The sequence below is a fragment of the Rhamphochromis sp. 'chilingali' genome, assembly GCF_963969265.1.
Source record: "Rhamphochromis sp. 'chilingali' genome assembly, chromosome: 1".
In the NCBI taxonomy this organism is placed as follows: Eukaryota; Metazoa; Chordata; class Actinopteri; order Cichliformes; family Cichlidae; genus Rhamphochromis; species Rhamphochromis sp. 'chilingali'.
This window is the reverse complement of record NC_137929.1, coordinates 23,134,741-23,151,722: the sequence shown is the minus strand read 5'-3', so window position 1 is coordinate 23,151,722 and position 16,982 is coordinate 23,134,741. Positions and strand designations below refer to the sequence as shown.

At 40.9% G+C, this 16,982-nt stretch overlaps 1 protein-coding gene across 1 annotated transcript in view; it reads left to right on the top strand.

Moving 5' to 3' along the window:
- The window catches only part of fgf11a (fibroblast growth factor 11a), a 105,660-nt gene that overhangs the window by 71,824 nt on the left and 16,854 nt on the right, over positions 1-16,982 (top strand). The window lies entirely within an intron of this gene.

Below are 16,982 nucleotides of genomic sequence, written 5' to 3'. Positions count from 1 at the left end.
CTTCAGTGAAACATGAATCTCCCTCCATACACACAACTTTTCTAAATAACCAGCTTTGCTCACAGTCAGTGAGGCAGAGGTGGAGACGTCTGAATCTGCGCAGCGCTTGTAAAGATCTGTACATTAAACAGTTTCCTGCTCTCGGTCACAGCAGCACTTGTATGCCACCATTTTTTGAAAAAGCACAAACGACGCTCCCGCTGAGGTTTCGTATTGATGTGAAGACAGAAGCAGCAGAGCCACAGATTTGGAATAACAGGTGATCCGAGTGCACTCTATCAGGATGCAGAGAAAAGCTTTTCTTTTTTTTTCCAGCTGTTTTTTCGTCCTCTTGGCAAAATGGCAAAGTGTGTGAGATCTTGTTTGAAGTGCATCGGTGCGCTCACTTCAAAGTCCATCCAACGCTGCCTGCGCACATACTGCCAGAAATGAGGAGGGGAGGTAAAGGGTTTCTGTCAGGAGCAACAATGCAAAAACAAGCCTGGAAAGAGCGCACACACATAAATCATCCCCCTGTGCTGCCACACATACAGTATGTGAACAGCAGTTTGTCCTTAATTCTAGCAGCTTCTCACTTTGTCAAACACAAGCTGCACTGAGCATAAGACAGTTCTTACTTTACAGTCATCCTGGCCTAGAAATTACATAATATTAAGTAAAGTTAGTTAATAGGTTTGTTACCTCATGTTTGCATGTATAGATAAGTTGAATGTAGCCTCATTGATACTATCTATTGATCGCTGGACTCATTTTGAAGCTTCAACATTAGCATGTTGTCTTTTTGGTGTCAGGAGTGACAATATGTGGATGAGAACTTGTCCACAACCACAAGCAAACTTGGTAAGTGAGCCATGTCCACAGACAGTATGGGTGCAATGCGCAGATGGATGCCTGCTAATTAGTAACAGCTCAATAAATACTAGAAGAAAAAAAATAGGACCACAAAATTATTGGATGAGCTGTAACATGCAGCAGGTGATATTCATTGCCAGATATCTCTTTATCAAACACCACAAATATGGTGAAGAGGTCCAGTTCACTTACTTTAACTTAGTTTATTTTAGGTTTAGCACTTTAATATTAAAACAAAAACAACTACAAACATATTATATCGTTGGCTGAATTTGGACATTTTAATATGGAAATTGAACGCTTTGGAGACTACCTCAAGTGTCAGAGGAACTGGCACATTAGCATTTACTTAAAGCTAAACCAAGCTAGCTGTTTTGCTAGGTGACTTTGCAAGCTAATGCTACATTAATATCATTATTCATAATAATAGAGACCAGCTGAAAGATGCAATTATAAGTAACTGTAAGTTACTTATAATTATAAGTAACTGTAATAACATTTGTTTACAGACTACTTATAATCAGGTGGTTTGATCACTTGTAGTCAGTTGTCAAACAGACTTTGGTTGCTAGCAGTGTGGGGGACACATGAGGGGTTTGTCTAAATGAATCAGTTTATCTGATAATTGACTTCATTATTTCTTTATTAATTTTGTTTTATTATTATTTTTAGAATTTACCTGAATTAACCTGTTTGATAAACAATAACCAGCAAATGGAACAAAAAAAATAAAAGACTGGATATCTTCATGCTACACTGGAAGTCCCTGAAGAAATATACCTTCCCCCCTAATGAGACCCAGAAAATGGTCCTTGCATGACTTTTCCAGGGCTTGGAACCATTTCTCGATCATAAAAAACCTTGAATACACACACACACACACACACACCTCCAAACACACAGATGCAGAGGTTATATTTACCCAAGCATTCTCCTGACAAAAAGAAAGGTGACCCATTTTCACTAAGGGAAATAACCACAGGGAAAGAGAGTGTTGAAAAAAATGTTTAAGAAAATCCCTCTGAGATGGGAACAGACGGAGGACAAAGGAGTGGTGTTGGATTTTTTTTATTTTTTTGCTCTCCCTCACCTTAACTAGCTGCTCTGCTATTGTTCTGCACAAGTGAGCCCCAAAGACAGAGATGGGGAAGAAGACCCAAGGCAGGTTTTGTGCTCACCGGCCTCGGGGTCTGGAGAGAGGGAGAGTGGAGTCTTGACATCCTGTTATGCAACCATTAGTGTTTTAGGAGCCTGCATAATTTCTTGAAAGATAGGGGAATTTTAGGAAGTGGTCTCAGAGAGAGAGTTTAATATGAACATCTAGTGGAAACTGCTGTGCGACGTGGGAGAAGGAGAAATACTCAGTTGTTGTTTAATTTATCTGCATCCTTTAAAGTTTCATTGTTTTTGGAGGTAATGCCTGTTGGTGGTTGGTTTGTTTTACATTTGCCTTGGAGCTGAAGTTGGAGTTATCTGATAACTGGGTATGAAACATTGGTGTCTCAGTTAAAAGACAATAAGTTCAATGAAAAATGAGCCAATGTTATTTTAACTGGCTGTGTCTAATAGTTAATGAATAGTTAAGAAAAGGCAATATAGAAAACATAATGTAGTAAGTTGATAGTAAGTAGTATAGAAGCTCTGCTTAACATAAGGCAACTGACAGCCATACAGCAATTAGACAGTAACTCTGCTATCAGTGTGCAATTCAATGAGATCAAGTTTGCAATCACATGCTATCAGTCAGTGATAAATGTGGGATCTGTTGCTATCAGCTGCAAGCGTTGACATCTACATACACAGAAATTCACGATAACTACTTACATTTGGAGTCCAGCCAGAACGGATCCATACCATGTTTTTAATATGTGCATTTAACCCCAAACCACATTATGCACATGTGAACCTCAACAAAGCAGTTTCTGTGCCTAAACCCACTTGCTTTGGTTCCTGTATCTTATCAAACACAGAGACACGGATTAAAAATGAATATAAACTGTGTCTGAAAGGAAAACCTACAAACTGAAAACTGTAGCTAAAACACATTAACTGAATATAAAAACAAAAAACTAGAGTTCAGAAACGACTGAGTGAGAGCACGGTTGCTACGTCCATCTTTTATGTACAGTTTGTGGTTACAACAACATCTGCTGTGAGTTCTGCTTACACCAATTTGTATCGTCCAGAATGAGTTTCTGGCTAAAAGCAAAAAGGATCAGTTGATGGAAGCACTACATTAATGTGAAGAATCAGTTGAAAAATAGCAACTGCACAACTAGGCAACCAAGATGCTTTACAGAAGTGTATACAATATATTTATACTTTGGTTATATTAGTGTTGACTGAAGTATTCTCCAGCGGGATTGTAACCAAGGGGTGTAAAGTTGTTCCCGTCCTTCTCCCTTTTGTAAAATAAGAAAAGCTCACATACACGACATCACTGCAGTGGCTACTCAGCATTAATCTTTCATTGGCCTCTGTGGTAGATGTCATGTGCTCTGCAACATGCACGGTAAATAATTCCAACAGTTGTTTGAAAGACATGAAAATGAAGCACGTTCTGGGTTTTTTAGGCAACGGCTCAGAGAAATGAGAAAAGTAGTTTTCTGTTTTCTGCCTTGGTCTTCCCCCAGAACTGTAATTTATCTTTATTCATCAGTTGCATCCTTCCCATTTGTTGCTCCTTTGTTGTAATTTTCCTCAGTATTCTCCATCTGATCTGTTCTCATTTTTAAACTCAGCACTCCTCTGCTGCCACAGCTCATTTTCCCCACGAGGATCACCGGGATTTAATATAATCACCTAATCTAATTTAATGATGACACCATTTAAATACTTCAAATATTTGTGATGTTTATCTTGCAAGCTGTGTAAACAGCCTCAAACAAAGATTTTGTTTAAGTCAGTGTACTTAATCATATATTTTGCATTTAATTTGTTGTTTTATCTTGCACGCCAAAAGAGAAAGGAGCCAGTGACAGAAAGGAAGCAAGGAAATAAGTAGATACAAAACGACTGAGTCTCTTAAGCAAATTTTTCTCCTTTCCACAAACAGAAAGGTCAAAGCTTCAGAGCTATCCTTCTCTGCTCTGTAACGCAACGTGGCTTGGAACCAGGATCCAGTATTAGAACCACACTTTTTTTGAAGTAGAACAAATGCAGCAGTCGACCAAGTTTGTTGATTTCTGCGAATAACTCGTTAAGGAGCAGCATCATAGATGAACTAACCAATCAAGGGGACAGTAAATGAAAAGCTTGAAGTGGAGCTAGTGGAGCGCATGGCTTTGCCTTCTTCCTGTCTGATGGCAAAGTGTTGAAAATGCTCTGACTCTAGCAGGCACTTAAACCAGTATTTCTCAGGTGGCTAAAATCTGTTTTACAGTTTTACATGGCTTCACTTTCTAAATCGCTCAATTTTCTGTCTGCTTGGGGGGGAAGTTGCCTAAAGACATCTATTACTGCTAACGCACTCACTGTGGAACAGACAGCACTTCAAAGAAAGTGAACTGAGTGAAGTATCCCAGCTGAGTGGACAGTTTATCCTGTGAAATGGGTATTATTTTAAAAATCAAAAAGAAATATGACTCATTTCATGGAAATCAGTCAGGGCCTCCCACCTGAGCCCCTCCAAATCTGCTTTGTTTTGTACAATAGCTGTAGAACATCTAATGAAGCCATGCAGAGTTTTGCTTTCATATTATGAAAATATCCCAGTTACAGGCCCTGAAAGTGCACAGGGGTGCACTGAAATGTGGCGCTTTTAAGTTACTTTCAGCCCTCATCACTTCCTAAGCACAGGAGCTAGCCAGCAATGACTCAAATACCAATATTTGCCATTAGAAAACAGTAAACGTCTATATACAGTACATGAGGTTGATTGCTTTAGATGGCACTGTGCTGTGACACACACACACACACACACACACACACACACACACACACACACACGCGCATCATGAATAATACATATTTTTCATTATACAATGAACACCCAATTCCACAGCTTGTTTTGTTTAAACAGTATAGACATTCTCTGACAACCACACACAGCATTAATGAAAGAACCTTCAAAGGAAAAATAAATAGAAATGATTGAAGAAGTATTTTTCTCTCTCGAGTGTTGACTTACCTGCCTCAGCAAGAATAGGCGGCCTTGAGAGATATTTAAAGACCACCAAACAACTTTGCCTTGCTTCTTGTAGCAGTTAGCGAGGCAGAAAAGGCTGGGACGTGTGCACGTTGCTGCAAAGTAATCTGTTGTAAAAAAAAAAATAACACGCTTGTAATACCTTAAAGCATAGGTCAGGAAGTTGTTGTGCACGAGATAAACAAGGCAGTGTGGGAGCGACAGGCTAAATGATGGAGCGAATGTCCTTTTGTCCCTACATGAGCCTCTTGTTTCGGGAGGATAAAGTGAGATGATAATAGAGGTGAGAAGGAGAGAAGAGGAGTGAGTCACTACAAAGTATTGGATTTTTTTTTTTTTTGCATTTACATAAAAATATGCAGAAAGGAAATGGGCTTTGTTTAAAAATGAGATCCTGACTTAGAAATAAGCTTAGAGATTGAATTGAAAGATGAATTAAAAGCTGATACAGATGTAACATTTTCAGGATTTTCTTCCATGCTAGGTGGTTTTCATGAAAATCAGTATTCAAGGCGAGGGCCCCTTAAACTCCTTAAGAATAGAGTGGCCGGTGGGGCAGTTTGATTGACTGGAATGGCTGAATCTTAGCACCAGTAATAACAAACTGGGCTGACTGTTGAAAGGAAGGAAGACGAAATGCTGGGGAGAGAGAAAGGGAGAAGGATGGCCTGACAGCCCCAGACTTGGACCGAACATAACGTCCCCTCTGGGAGCAACAACCACGGCCATGCTCATCTTTCTTCCCCCACCCTCCTCCTTCCTTAACCCCACCCCCCCATCTCACTTGTATAGCTTTTACTTGCCTGTCAGTCTGTCTTACTCTCCGTCTGAACATTTGTGTCTGTTGGCGTCTCTTGTGGTTTGTCCTTTTCCTGTTCCCTCCTTGCTTTTTGTCACTAGCATATCACTGTCTTGATGTGTCCCTTATCTGCAGTCCTCGTCCTTGCTGTGTCCTCTTTGTCCTCGTCTCTCCCTTTGTCCCATTCCACCTCATCCTGAAACCTTTCCTTTCTGCTGTCAACCCTCCCTTCTTATACTTTTATCCCCTCCAAAAAATGCTTTTTATGCTTTGCTGCAGACAAATGAGATTTATTTGTATTTATTCTAGCATACAAACGTTGATGTTGAAAATCACGCAAACATTAGATACCATCTACACACAAATGCAGCATCTTCACTCTTACAGTCACTAGACTGATACTACTGTGTAGGTTTAATTGTTGATTAATTGAATGTGCCAGAATACTGTTCCTGATAGTCCCTGCCCACTTTAACCCACGGCCCTATGAAACCTACATTGATGCTTTATCTCAGTGATAGCTAAAGCTTGACTCCGTGATCATAACATGCACAAACATAAACTTCGTTCCTTCAAGAGACAGATAGTCCAGCTGTATGAGGAAAGAGGCCAGATGGTCTGTGTGTATCCATCTGTCTTTACACATCCCCAGCAATACACAATTCCTCTTTATCATCCTCCTGTCGCCTTCACCTCTGCAGTACCTTTATTCATCTGGCCACCATACATCTCTCTTTATTTCCCCATCTAGCACTTCTCTTTCAGTCTCGTCTGACTGCCTACAAATTTTAAATCATGCATACTGAGAAAGCACTTAAGAGCAAATGAGCATGTTGCAGTTATCTGCCCTTCATCCATTCTGATACCAAGTAGTTAGCAAAGGAATGTTTGTTTTAAGTTATTAATATTAATTCTGGGACAGAGAGCAGGCTTGTGCAGGTTTGTGGAGTTCTGTGCAGTGGCTGGGCACTGCTCTTGGAGAACTGGGGCATGTGGTTCAGCTCAGCAGAGGTTAATGGCGAGGGGAAACTCCTTGTCATGGTTCTATTGTCTGAGGCGGCTGGGACCCGCTTACCTGTGGGCACCTCCTGAAAATTGCTTTCTGATAAAAATAGTGCTCAGCCGTGGACCTGGCCCACTTTATTAGTCGTATGCTCTGGAAAAGCCTCCGGGGTAGAGAGATGGCAGCGGAGAGGGATGGAGGAGTGATGTGTGAAAGGGGTGCGGGTGGTGTTTTGAGATGCAGTCACACACAAAGCAACAAAATGAACCTGTACACCACACACCCACACTCACATTCCCTTGTGCAATTTAGCCACCCTCCACATCCCCACAAACACACATGTGCAACCAGGTATAAACAATCTGACAGAGGCAGGCAGACATAATTGGGCCGAACTCCGATACCCGGGACCGGCTCTGGCCAAGCTTTCCGCAGTTAACAGGGGAAAGTTGGACAAAGTAAAACTTTGCTCGAATGACATTGCGAATATACACCCTGAGGATAAACGAGCAGAGCCCCACTTCTGTCTTCTTTCACATGCGAAACATATTGTACTATCTGAATAAGCTGTTATTGCAGGATCACGATTACACATAAGTAAGTTAAAGACATTTTCCAACACAGGTTTTGAATTTCACATTTCACATTTCACAGCTTAAATTTAAGCTTTAAATACTGTAGAAGAACTATATAAAAAACACTTGTAGTTATGGTTTGGGCTAATATGACCTTCTAAAGTAAAAAGACTATATTGAGAACCTCTGCTAGCATAGTCTAGTTGATAAAGGATAATGGATGGAAGCAGCTGCATAGACGATAAAACAGTAGGTGTTTAGCTAAGCTGTGGATCCACACTGACCTTCTTCTTGCTCAGACCTTGTAAAAGCAACATCTCGGGATTTCCTTCTTTCCTTCTGCTAATTGTTACAAATGCTAAAGGACTTAATCACATGGTATTAGTCTGAGGTTATTCTTGGTACCCTTAAAATAATACAAATACAGAAAACAAAGAATGCAGCATACAAACTGTTTGTATGTTGTAAATTGTGTTTGTATGTAAAAGTTTGTGGATTGCTGGGAGAAAGGAGTCATAGCAGTGAAAATGTTTGTCCTCTTAGCAGTCAAGCTAAGCTAAGCTAACTGCCCAACATGCTGAAGATTTGCATTAGTTAGACTAGTTTACCAGCTAGCCTGCTAACTAGCCACTTCTACATATGTTTTTTACACTATGAGTTGACTGTCCCTAGCTTTTTAGTTGGCTGCACTGTTATTATCACCAATTATTTTTGAGAGTAGTTACAGAAATGCAGTTTATTTCTCTCATGTTCTTGTTCCTTTGTTCCTTCGTTCGTGTTCTCTGCACTGTTTGTGACCTCCTCTAAGCTCTCCACTGGGAACTTCTTTTGAAATGCATTGAGGTACAGGTCACTAAATTGCCTTTGGTCACAAGACCAACCCGGGAGAGGAGGTAACGAGACGGGAATTAGAAAAAGGAGAGAGGGGTGGTGACGAATGCCTGCAGGTAGGCATGTGGAAGAAATGAGAAAGGGATGGCACAGGAAAACAGTAAAGGAAGATTTCATATCCGCTTTATAATGCTGCAGCTACAGCCAGAGCAGGCACAATGGCCTTGCTATGATTTGACAAGAGTTACGGCCGTCCCAGTGAGCTGAGAGGGTAAATCCAAGTTCTGCATTCTGATCAGTACCAGCAACTAGTAAACACGCGCACACACAAAGGGGGTAACATGCACACAAGCAGACAGCTATATTTGTAGACACATTTTATACAGTAATTTATAGGATACAAAACATAATTTAGAAAAGGTTCAAGTAGCAAAGCTTTTTACTGTAAATTAATTCCTGTAAGAGGGCTTTCCTTTATAAATCTCATGCTGTGGCATTTTGCTGTCATGTCTCACAAAACCAGTTAATTGGGATGGATGGTCTTTGGTGATATAGAAAGTTACCACATCCATCATTGCATTGTGTTCTATAAGAGCAAGCAGCTCCTTTCTCTGTAGAGACTGGCTACGAGGCAGCGTGTGTATGTGTGTGTGTGTTTTTCCCCCAAGATATTTAGTTCACTTTGTTTTCCTGCAGAGATGTTGTGAAGACTTCTGTGCGGGGATAACAACACCAATAACTTCTATGTAGCTCATGAATGAAAAGATTATGTTTAATTCATATTATCAATTTAGCAGTGCGACAAAGTGGGTGAGAAGACCATTTGTCTACATTCTTAGTTAACATTCTTGTTTTGATTTAACCATATTTCACATGTAATCTGCAATAGGCAAACATCTACTATCCCGGGTTTGTTTATGTTCTGCACTTTTACAGATTATATAATATAACATCTTGGTTTAAATCAATTCATGCAAGTTTGTTAAGTTAACATGTTATTTATTTCAACTGTTAATTTGTATTGTTTGAACTTACCTTTACCTACCTGTCTTCCAGAAGCAAAAGGAGGAAATGTAGTTCTACTTCCTGCTTTATACCTTCTGGGTTCATCTGAGGTCACAGGAAGAGACCAAGGGCAGGAGGGGAAGAATTCTTATAATTTAATAAAGTTGATTTTAAAGGGTTTATAAAGAAATAGATTTAATGTTGTGATATGTATTGATTACACCAGAGTTTATGTTGCCAGTCAAGAGGAGTAGTAGAGGATGAATATAATCATGTTCATCTCACCTACCTACTGAATGGAATAGTCCAGAGGAGAAAGTGTTTGATTAAGGGGACTATTTAAGCAGACGAACTCAGGTGTTTCAGAAGAAGGGTTCAGGTCAGTGTAGCTGTGTGCAGTTTGACCTTAATTTCCGTTGATTTAAGTTCAGTTATGTTTATTTGAATTGAGTTTATTATAGAGTTGAGTTTCTTATTTGTTTCTTTGTAAATATTCTTGGGCCACAGAATGGTGAATAAATCACTTGCTACACTGGACAGCATCAGTCTCCTGCACTTCTTTGACCGCTTAAGTCGAGTCCTACCACATTTGGTGGCAGCAGCAGTGGGATTCCAGGCCAATTAAGGAGTGGAGAAGATGTCTACCCGAGCAAAGAGAGGGCATGTTCCAGAATGTGAAGCAGATGATTTACAAGATGGCAGCGACCAACAAGGGGCAATAAGTGGCCATATTTCTGGACAAGAGAATGTGGCTGAATTGTCCAAACTTTTGCAAACTCTGATGCAACAGCAGGCTGAACGCGATGCTAAACTGGAGCAAGAGCACAAGCGCCAGGATGATAGATGGAGGCAAATCCGGCATCAGTTTGCCCAGCTTCAACAGCAGATGCAGCATGGCAATCTAGAGCATCAGTTACTTGAAGTACAAGCATCTACATCGGCTTCTTCGAGAGCACCTACTCCAGAACCATCTGCCAGCACACAAGAATCAAATAGGCTTGACTTGGAGCCGGCACATCAACGCAGTGAGGCACAGCTTTCAACACTGGTGAGACATTCAGGCTGGAAGGGGCCAAAAATGCAACCTTACAATGAAGGTGAGGACATTGAACATTATTTAATCACCTTTGAAAGAATTGCTCATGCTTGCCAGTGGCCGCGAGATGAGTGGGCTCTTCACCTAGCACCACTGCTAGCTGGTAAAGCACGTTCCGCTTATGTAGCCATGGATATTGATGACACTATGGACTATGCAAAAGTAAAGTGTGCTGTCTTGCAGAAATATGAAATAAGTGTTGACACCTATCGAATGAGGTTTCGTTCTAGTACCTTTGGAGCAGAGGAAACACCAAGGGAGCTGCAGGTCCACCTAAAGGAGTTGTACATCAAGTGGATGAATCCTGAAACAAAGACAAAGGATCAAATCGGAGACGCCATCATCATGGAACAGTTTCTCAAGGTTTTGAATCCTGATCTTCGGACGTGGGTTAAGGAACGTAACCCAAAGACTTCCAAGGAAGCAGCAGAACTGGCTGAAGCTTTCTTAGCAGCTCGTCGACCATCAAAAGACTTCACACCAGTTAAGTCAAATTCCAACGTGCCATTCAACAAGTTAGGTGGTGGCCCTGACTTGAAAGTTAAGCACACAAGACAGAACTGGTATAACTCAGATCCTGCCAGATCTGAGACAAAAAATAAAACCAATAAAGCATGTCATTTGTGTGGTCAGATAGGTCATCTTAAAGCTCAGTGTACAAAGATGTCTGTTAGTAAAAATTACATGTGTTCTGCTAGACAAACTGAAGTCAGTGAGAATCACAAAAATGAAATTGAATGTCAGCAACGTGAGCCATCAATTGGGGTATTTGTTGAAGACAAACCCTGTGTAGTTCTGTTAGATTCAGGAAGTAATCGCTCTCTGGTTAGACAAGACAGTCTTCCCAGGGATGTGATCTTTTCAGGAGCAACAGTGGATGTGTGCTGTATTCATGGTGATAAGGTATCATACCCAGTTGCTGAAGTTGCAATTGAAGTAGAAGGCCAGTGTTACACTCTTTCAGTGGGAGTGCTGCAAACGCTGCCTTATCAAGTGGTGTTGGGCCGTGATCTCCCAATACTCACAGAGCTAATAGCCAAGCATCCCTGTCAGACTGAAACCGTTGAAAGTTTGTTAGCGGTCACAAGGTCAAAAGCTAAGGAGCTACAGGTTAATGCTTTGGGTTGGGATGAATTACCTTTTGCAAATGAGGATGCCCCATTGGACGAGTCTAGCACTCGTTCTAAACCAAAAAAGAGCAAGAGACAGAGAAGACATGAAAAGGTGAAGGGAACAAGAGTAGCTGAACACATTTTAGATCCTTTAAAGACTGAGTCTCTCCCCAGTGCTAGTCAGGTTGCTAGGCTTCAGAAAGAGGATCTAACACTTAAACCATTGTTCTCTAAATGTGTTCCAGAGTCAACTACAGTTGAGGGAAGGCAGGAAGTGTTTGTGGTTAAGGGAGATTTGTTGCATCGCCGTAGCAAGATTGGTGACCAGTTGGTGATCCCCCAGAGTTTGAGATCTACCATTTTGAAAATGAGTCATTCCATTCCCTGGGCAGGACATTTGGGACAATCTAAAACATTTTCTAGAATGATTCCCAGATTTTACTGGCCCCAACAGTTCAGTGATACGGTACAATACTGTAAAGCTTGCCCACAGTGCCAGTTAACAGCTCCAGGCAGGAAAGCAGATAGAGCTCCGCTTATCAGTATGCCCATCATTGATACACCCTTTTCACGCATTGCCATGGACATTGTTGGCCCACTAGAACAGAGTAAAGCAGGTCATAAGTACATACTTGTAGTTTGTGACTATGCCACAAAATATCCTGAAGCCTTCCCCCTGAAGAAAATAAAGGCTCGTCAGATTGTTAACTGCCTGATTCAGTTGTTTTCCAGAGTAGGTATCCCAAAAGAAATCATCACAGATCAGGGGACCAATTTCACTTCTAAGATGCTTAAAGAAGTATATAGTTTGTTAGGGATCCAGGGTGTCAAGACCAGTCCCTATCACCCACAGACTGATGGCCTTGTGGAGCGATTTAACAAGACCTTAAAATCAATGCTCAGGAAATTTGTGAATGAAACAGGGTCAGATTGGGACCAATGGCTCCCATTTTTGTTATTTGCCTACCACGAGGTTCCACAAAGTTCTACTGGGTTTTCACCAGTCCAGCTACTTTATGGGCATCCTGTCAGAGGTCCAATGGATGTTCTGAAAGAAGCTTGGGAGGGTTCGATGTCAGAGCAGAGGTTTAGTGAACTCTCACATGTCCTCAAAATGAGAGACAAGCTAGAACATTTCCAAGAACTTGCTAATAACAATCTGGCCCATGCGCAACAGCGGCAAAAACAAAGATATGATAAAGTGTCAAGAAGAAGAGTCTTCCGTGAGGGACAGAAAGTTCTTCTACTTTTGCCAACTTCTGAGAGCAGTCTTCTTGCAAAGTGGCAGGGGCCATATGAAATCACAAAGAAGACAGGCCCAGTCACATATGAGCTTCATTTACCAAACCGTCGAAAGAATCATCAAGTGTTCCACGTCAATCTTTTGAAAGAGTGGACTGACCAGCCACAGGACTCAACATCCATGTGGGCACGTACAGTTGTGGATGAGGAAGAGCCTCAGGAGCAGTACTTCCCTTCTTCAGCTGTCAAAACTGTGTTTCCAGATTTAAACCATTTGCCTTTGGAAAGACGTCAGGAGGTGCAATCACTTATGACCAAAGAACTCTTCAGTCTAAAGCCAGGTCGTACACACCTCATTGAACACAAAATCACTTTGCATTCTCCAGACCAACGGCCAATTAGAGATACCACTTGTCGTATCCCAGCTAAGCTATTGCCTGAGTTGAAAAGTGAGCTGGAGGAGATGCTGGCTGCAGGAATCATTGAGCCATCGCACAGTGAGTGGTGTAGCCCTGTTGTGCTTGTACCAAAGAAAGATGATCCTAAGCTTAGATTTTGTGTAAACTTTTCTAAGTTAAATTCTGTGTCTGCTTTTGATCCTTATCCAATGCCGAGGGTTGATGAACTAATTGATCGTTTGGGAAATGCTAAATTTCTGACTACCCTTGACCTCTGTAAAGGTTATTGGCAGGTTCCCTTGACAGACTCATCTAAGGACTTAACAACATTCAGAGTGCCGAGTGGACTGTTTAGATTCACAGTGATGCCCTTTGGTTTGCATGGAGCACCAGCTACATTCCAAAGGTTGGTGGATCGAGTGTTGAAGGGTGCAGAACAATATGCAGCTGCCTACATTGATGACATTGTTGTTTATAGTGGTACATGGGAAGATCATCTGAAACATCTTGCTGATGTGTTTCGACGTATCACAAATGCTGGACTTGTCATAAATGCCAAGAAATGTCACATCGCCAAGCCCGAGGTGCAGTACCTGGGTTATGTAATAGGGGGTGGAGGCATTTGCCCTCAGGTTGGAAAAGTGGATGCAGTTGCTGCAGCACTCTTGCCAAACACAAAGAAAAGGTTGAGATCATTTTTGGGATTAGTAGGTTGGTATCGTCGACTAATTCCAAATTTTTCCTCAAGAGCAGCTTTATTGACTGACATGACAAGAAAATCTAGTCCTACAAGGATCAGGTGGACGAAAGATGCTGAGGATGCATTTAATGATTTGAAAGACTGTTTGTGTCAGAAACCTGTTTTGCAGTGTCCAGATTTTAACCTTCCATTCACAGTACAAACAGATGCCTCTGAGGTGGGTCTGGGAGCTGTTTTACTGCAAGGAGAGGAAGGGCAGCAGTTGCCTGTCCAGTAAATCAGTCGAAAACTTTTTCCAAGGGAAATGAGGTATTTGACCATTGAAAAGGAGGCATTGGCGATTAAATGGGCTCTAGACACCTTGCGATATTATCTTGTTGGGAAAGAGTTTGTTCTTGAGACTGATCATCGTGCTTTGCAATGGATTCATAATATGAAAGACACTAATGCCAGGATAACAAGATGGTATTTATCTCTCCAGCCTTTTCGTTTCCAGGTCCAGTATAGACCTGGACATAAGAATGTCATTGCTGATTTCCTGTCCCGTGACTCAGAGTAACTGTCTTAAGGGGGGGGGGGGGGAGTGTGACAAAGTGGGTGAGAAGACCATTTGTCTACATTCTTAGTTAACATTCTTGTTTTGATTTAACCATATTTCACATGTAATCTGCAATAGGCAAACATCTACTATCCCGGGTTTGTTTATGTTCTGCACTTTTACAGATTATATAATATAACATCTTGGTTTAAATCAATTCATGCAAGTTTGTTAAGTTAACATGTTATTTATTTCAACTGTTAATTTGTATTGTTTGAACTTACCTTTACCTACCTGTCTTCCAGAAGCAAAAGGAGGAAATGTAGTTCTACTTCCTGCTTTATACCTTCTGGGTTCATCTGAGGTCACAGGAAGAGACCAAGGGCAGGAGGGGAAGAATTCTTATAATTTAATAAAGTTGATTTTAAAGGGTTTATAAAGAAATAGATTTAATGTTGTGATATGTATTGATTACACCAGAGTTTATGTTGCCAGTCAAGAGGAGTAGTAGAGGATGAATATAATCATGTTCATCTCACCTACCTACTGAATGGAATAGTCCAGAGGAGAAAGTGTTTGATTAAGGGGACTATTTAAGCAGACGAACTCAGGTGTTTCAGAAGAAGGGTTCAGGTCAGTGTAGCTGTGTGCAGTTTGACCTTAATTTCCGTTGATTTAAGTTCAGTTATGTTTATTTGAATTGAGTTTATTATAGAGTTGAGTTTCTTATTTGTTTCTTTGTAAATATTCTTGGGCCACAGAATGGTGAATAAATCACTTGCTACACTGGACAGCATCAGTCTCCTGCACTTCTTTGACCGCTTAAGTCGAGTCCTACCACAAGCAGTTAAATACTGTAGTTTCTATTTGTGACCCACATATTTATCCAGGAAACATCAATAAAATATTTTGTTATTTGGTTTGTTTGTTCCACCACCTTTATAAAGTTACATTTGTATTCGTGTGAGTGTGAAATTCATTGTCTTTTACCTCTGCTTTGCTCCTACCAATAGCTGTGGGAAATGTTTGGTTAACCAGCTGCTCTATACTCTGTTTATGAGCTCTGATACATTCGTCTGTATTGTATGAAATTAAAACAGTGAGCAGAAAGAGACTACAACATACTCATTCTGAACAGCATTTAGTGTATACAAGTCAGACATCAGGTTAAAGTTAGGCAGCAAAAAACACCCAGGATCAGGCTAAGATACCTCCCGCTTATTTCTGGCAACAGATTCAGCATCTTCTTGCTTGTGGCACTGTGTCCTGACAATTATAACTAAACATCTTCAATTTTTTTTGTCAAAAGAGAGAATTTTGTCATAGCAAAACTTCCATGTTATCATATGTTTATTTGACCTCTAACAAATACGCTGGCTTTTGTTCAGCTATTTTTCTTTATTTCCCTGCCCGTGTTGCACGTTCACATTTTTAAACTTACAGAGCGTTATTGCCATTTTCATGAGTGTTGCAGGGCTTGAATGCATTAAAGACTTTCATTTCCAAAGAGGACTTTCTATTGTATTAGTCATGCACTGTTACATCAAAATATCATCAAGCCAGGAATGTTTGACTTGAATAAAGTAGCTACAGTCTTTTATCCATCCATCCATCCATCCATCCTCTAGACACGGGGAGACTCCACATAAAAAGGACCCCATCAGGTGGAGTCAAACTCAGGATTTACCTTCAAACTGTAACGTAAAATTAGTGCGCAATGTTAAAGGTCTACTGCACTTGTTGTGAGAATGACCTATTAAAGATTGAAAGCAAGTTACATCTCATTGTTTTTGAGATGTAACTTAAACCTACACAGTAGTAAAAACTGAAAAAATATAACAACCCACCACCACGCACACGCACGCACACACACACACACACACACACACACACACACACAAAAACCCACTACAGGCTGAGAGGACAGACAGTTAGCAATAACCTGTTAAATACCTTTGTATTTCTCCCAGGTTGCAGCAAAGAAACCCTACATATCTCCAACAGCTGTTTAGCAATATACACCTGTCTCCAAGAAAAGACCAAATGTCTGTGAAGGGAGGCTGGAGCTGATTAATGAATGAACACAGGGCTTTCATATGAGTAATTTATGCCACAAAACTGCATAGTTAGACTTAGGAAGCATGACACTTAAGGATATTTCACAGAATTAGCCATGTTGTAGAAAATCATCTCAGAAAATCTTTCTGTCGATCTGTGCATCAGTGGAAACAGTATCTCATATACCATGCTGTATACACCAGGTTCTAAATAGCTTCAAAGCTGCAGCTTGGGGACAAATGTAAGCTTGCTTGTTGGTAAAGTACTGCTAAACCTCATTAGGATGCCCAATATGTATGTAGCATGTAAAATCATCCGCCAGCTTCTCCTCAGCCCATACTAATACATGTCTATGTGCCCTGTCACGCACAAACTGATGCTCCTGACAGGTGGCAAACTGGCAATTAGTCAGTTCTCTCAAAAAAGTCTACTTAGAGTATGACCTGAAAGCTGCCTGCCCACACACACACAAACACACACAAAAACTCACACACACTCCCAGCTCCTGTCCTCTGACCTTCCTCACCCACCCATCGAATCAGAAAATGCTTATGTCTTTTTCTTTGAGTCAGCACTCTTTTTTACCTTTCCACCTTTCTCTCTTTCTTTCTCTCTTTCCCCTGGTC